Source organism: Propithecus coquereli, unplaced genomic scaffold, assembly GCF_000956105.1.
Source record: "Propithecus coquereli isolate 6110/MARCELLA unplaced genomic scaffold, Pcoq_1.0 Scaffold370, whole genome shotgun sequence".
NCBI classification, from domain to species: Eukaryota; Metazoa; Chordata; class Mammalia; order Primates; family Indriidae; genus Propithecus; species Propithecus coquereli.
In genome coordinates this window covers 2,676,855-2,681,904 of record NW_012149397.1, presented here as the reverse complement: position 1 = coordinate 2,681,904, position 5,050 = coordinate 2,676,855, and the positions used below count along the sequence as shown (strand labels likewise).

At 39.1% G+C, this 5,050-nt stretch overlaps 1 protein-coding gene across 2 annotated transcripts in view; it reads left to right on the top strand.

Moving 5' to 3' along the window:
• The window catches only part of CENPP (centromere protein P), a 236,502-nt gene that overhangs the window by 145,513 nt on the left and 85,939 nt on the right, over positions 1-5,050 (top strand). The window lies entirely within an intron of this gene.

Here is a 5,050-nt window from a genome sequence, read left to right as displayed (position 1 = left end):
ACTGCTTCCACAGATTAGTCCATGTTAGTACTGAGGAGCAAGATTAAAACTTGTTACTGCTCATGTGTTTTCCATCACTGTTTGTATCATAGCCAAGACTTCTAGCTAAACTCTAGACGTCTACTGGAAGATTCTGAAGAAAAAAAAAGGGAGTTTAATAATGCATGGCAGCTGGCCATTGAAAGTGCAGTCAGAGTCATTCAAGAAATACCTGATTTGAAAAAATATGAGACTCTCAAGTGAAGGAGCATGTATAAATTTAAATTTCAAAAATCACTCATCCCATATAGACTAATAAAATATTTATCCATCTGAGTAAAGAATACTAACATTATTGAAGTATAAATGCTGACTCCAGATGTACCTAGAGAAAGAAGCCATGCTTTTGTTTTCTTCTAATGACCGAAGCTATTACATTAAGCATATTTCTCAAGACTTTTTTAAAAAGCTTCTAGCTTTAAAAAGCCATTAGCCCTAATGTAGACATGTCAGGGGAACTGCAGATAAGGCTCCATGAGGTGCTTCTGGGCCCCAACAGACATAGTATACAGACAGACATGTACGTCCAGGTGACACCCTCTTGAGATCCATACAGCTTTTCCTTTCCAAGAGAATATTGGCTGTGATCTCACTGGCATTTAGGGACACTTAAGAGCAGGGAAGGTGCTATTCTCTGAGAAGAAAATCATTATTTGTACCCCCTTTTCCACTCACCCCAAGAGATTGCCCAGTTCCCACATCAACTAAGGCATAATCCTTCAAAAGAGGACAGTTTTCTAACTCTAGTGACACACTCACTGGTGTAGTGACCCTAATGGATCTTCCTGATTGTTGTGCAGATTTGGGGACCAGCCTGTTTCCATTGGGTTAGCAGAATCTGTTCTCTCCTGTCATAAAGATTCTGACTAACATTTCTTACCTCTTTCCAGAGAAATTACCCAAATTGTTAAAGCAAGGCAGCTACAGCCACAGAGAGAGTACCTGTGCCTCAGATGTGCAAGGCAGCTGGGCCCATGTTCGTCCTCCCTTCACTTAAAATATCCACCTTGGACCTTGGATCTGACAGTCACAGTTAGCTCAACAGTCCTATACATGACCCTCAGTATAGCTCAGGCCCTGTTCCAGCCCTGCAGCACCTGAGGGGATGACAACTCTCCTTTTGGTTTAGAATGCTCATATTCTCATTTATTCAAGTACATTGTAATTACAAATGTATCTGTTAACTGGATGAATCAGGAGCATCATGAAAGTATGAACTGGATTTTATTAATCTTTGTATCCAGAGCATCTAATGTTTGCCTACATTCCATCAGAGCAGAGTCATAAACAGGAAGCCCTTGGGTAAATTCAGTTTGTCCTGCACAATGTTTTGTTTTGTTTTCAACTTTTTATTGAAGTGTATATTACCAAAAAATAAGCACATCATAATGGTACAGTTCAATTAATTTTTACAAACTGATCCCCGATCAAGAAATCCCAGCATTCGTGAATCTATCCCCATGCTTCTCAAAGAAGTCGCTGCTGGACTTCAGCTCCGTAGGTTATTTCCAGAACTTTATATAAATGAAATCATATTGTGCATTCTCTTTTGCATCTAGCTTTTTTCATTCATTTCAATGTTATGCTTTTGAGATCCACCCATGTCATTGAGGTTAGTGGTAGTTCATTTTCATTACTGTATAGTATTCTGTTATATGAATAAGCCACAGATTATTTCTATATTCACTCTTTTGGAGTGCTGCTATGAATATTCTTTATTCATAGGTCATATACGTGGAATTGCTGTATTTAAAAATTACAACATTTCAACTTCTCTTAAAAAATCAAGTTTTGCCAATGTATGATTCCTATTTTTGCATGGCATCAGTGATCTGTGGGATGTATGTTTTTCACTTCTCTGCTCACAGAAAATGTCTACGTCACCCACCCAAGCCACTCTCCTCAGTTGAATTGTCTGTATAGCCCTTCTGGGTGCAGTTTTGCCACCTGTATCTCAGGAGATGGGAGGCAGTTCCTGTAAGATTGTGTTTCTAAAGGTATGTTACAGCCGCTTTCTGTTATCTGCTCTGTGAGCCTTAAGCTAGTCTTCTAACATCTTGCTTTGATCTTTGGTCAGAGGGCTTGGGGAAAGAAATAGGTCCTGGAGTATAATGCTGGGGTGGGGGGTAGTATATTTGGCTTATTCACTCTATTGTGCAGATAATGTGATAGAGGTATGGGTCCCGGGCCCAGCTCCCCACAGTCTTGGGCTATGGCATGGAAAGCTTCACCTCACATCTGCCAGAAATGGTGCAGCAGGCGTGAACATGCCATCTGGGAAGAAACTAGAGTTTTACCCACCCCTTTCCAGGTTGTCATTCCAAACAAAACACCATACCTACTCTTTCCTAAGGCATTGTGAGGAGAAAAATCTTCTATTTTTGGTTCCTAAGGGTGTCTTATGGAGGGGACCTAGTTCTTTTCTACATGTTTGTTGTTTGTTATTTGATTTTTTGCCTCATTGGGCTTTGGTCTAAATATTAATCTAGCTGCATTATAACAATATCTTTAGGAATCATGAGTTATCTGCATATTATGTTGTAAATAATACAAATTACAAAATGAGAAAGTAGTATTCTCTCTACTGACAGTTTATCAACAGAAATATTGATTGCTATAAAAGAAACTTTAATGCAGATTTCTTTTTCTTTGGCCCTATATATTCTAACCTTTGTGAAAATGAAAATACTTGCTTATGCCAACCTCTCATGTGGTTTCTCAGACCCTTTCCAGAACTACTTCTGGTCTAGACATGGACAGCAGTGGTCAAAATTCAACCATAAATAAGAATAGGGAAGGACCTTAGAAATCATCTCATACAAATAAAAGTTTGATGGGTGAGGCAGGAGTGTTAGGAGCCAGCCGCATGTGTCATAGGTGCTCTGTTGTGTACACACAACGCCTACCAGAGCACAGGTGTTTTGAATTTTCTGATGTTCATTAGCAAATATCTGGTGTCCTCTCACCTTCTAAGTGAATTGGAATGGATTGTATAATGTTCTCTTATAGTAGTATCTATAAGGAAGGCCGTCCACCCATCTGTTCATTCAACAAATGGTATAAGTGCTAAGGAGAGAAGCAGATGGAGGTATGGGCATCAGGGGTGCCCTCACTGTCTGATGACAGAGTCACAAAGACCTGAAGGCTGCAAGGGAGTATGCCATGCAAATACCCAGTTTAGGAATATGCTAGACCATTGGATCCTAAGATGTAAATATATATAACATAGAGTTTTGCAAATAGTAGATGCTCACAAAAACTTCTGTGAAGGAATGGATGATTAAGATTTCACGGACTTTTAATATTCAGGTGTCCCTCATGGTACACTAGGTGCTTTGGTTTATAATGAATTTGCTTAATACTGTATATAGATTGTGACCTATCAGCAGAATTCCGCCTACAGATTGGAGGATATCATATTTTTAAAGACCAGGAAATTTTATATCAAAGTCTAAATTTACAGCATATCTTGAAAAATATGATCTGACTCTGACGCCCTGCATGGCTATGATTCACTGAGCTCATAGGAGGTGCCTCCCTGGTTCTCTGCTGCCCTGACCTTGCAGCATCTTCCTCACAAGCCCTGTCCTTGCAGGGACTAGCTTTTGCAGTGTCACAGGGCTGAGCTTGCTCTTGTCGTCCTACTTGAGGTTTCTGGTTCTGAAAAATGAATTAATGTCATAAATTGTCATTTAACGTGAATCAGTTGTATTTATGAAAATGAAGGGCTTATACAATTTAGTTTATTATATTGTGAGGTTGTCAAATATTTTTAAGGAATGTCTCAAAAGTCACTTTGCTTTCAGGAATGTGTAAAGGTAATGATTTCCCACCTCTTTCCACGGAGATGACCTGAGAGCAGTGAGCACATCTGGCTTCCAGATCTGTGTTTCCAAATACTATTCTCACTAGAAGGAACCAGGGCTCCTTGGAGAAATTTCCAATAACAGGTCTGGGCCAGGGAAAGTATGAGGTGTGCCTGCAACAGCTTATTGTACCAAGAAGTACAAAGGTGAGCAGAGTTTACTAAGGACTCAGTAAAGGAACATAGAAGCCTCTATGAAGGGGCAGTTTGAGCATCTCAAAAAGAATAAGATGGCAATGGATTATAACATGTCAAGTACAAAATCCTTTTTATAACAGAAAAGAGAGTTTAAAAGTTCAGAGCCAGTAATCCCTGCTACTCAGGAGGCTTAGGCAGGAGGATTGTTAGAACCAAAGAATTGGAGGTTGTGGTGAGCTCTAATTGTGCCACTGCACTCCGACAGAATCAGACCCCATCTTGAAAAAAATAAAGAGGAAAAAAAAAAAGGTCAGAGCCTCTCCTTATAGAAGAATGCCAGCTGATGAATGCAGAACAATAATAGAAAATCACCACTGTGAAACTTCCAATGTAATAATTGATTAGGCAAAGATAATGAATGGAAGCTAAAACCATTAAGTGAAAGTTTCCTGGATGGCAGGATATTCACAAGGGGAAGAAGATACCACCTTAACAAATGACTCAGCATCACCAATAATGGGACAAACTGACATTTTGTGCCTCCTGATATTATGCAAAAAGAAGTATATGACATCATCTATGTAGGATTTTTGCGAAAAATGCTCCATCTAAATTAAATCATGAGGGAAACAATCAAACAAATGCAGATTATGGGACATTCTACAAGATAGCTGGTTTGGACCCTTAAAGTGAAGGTGTGAGAGGCAGATGTAAGAAGGGAATCACTACTCTAGATTAAGGGAGAATAATGGGCCAGTACTTGAATCTTGATTAGGTCTTGAACCTCACACACAGCCACATAGGCCATTATTAGGACAATTGAGGAGATCTTATATGTTAGGTGTTACTAAATCAATGTTAAATTTCTTGGATTTGGTAATGGGAGAGAATGTGTTAATTGTCTATGGTTATTAAGAAAATTTCTTTGTTCTTAGGAGTTTCATACTGAAGTATTGGGGCGAAGTGTTGGGATGTCTGCAATGTACATTCAAATAGTCCAGATTCTAT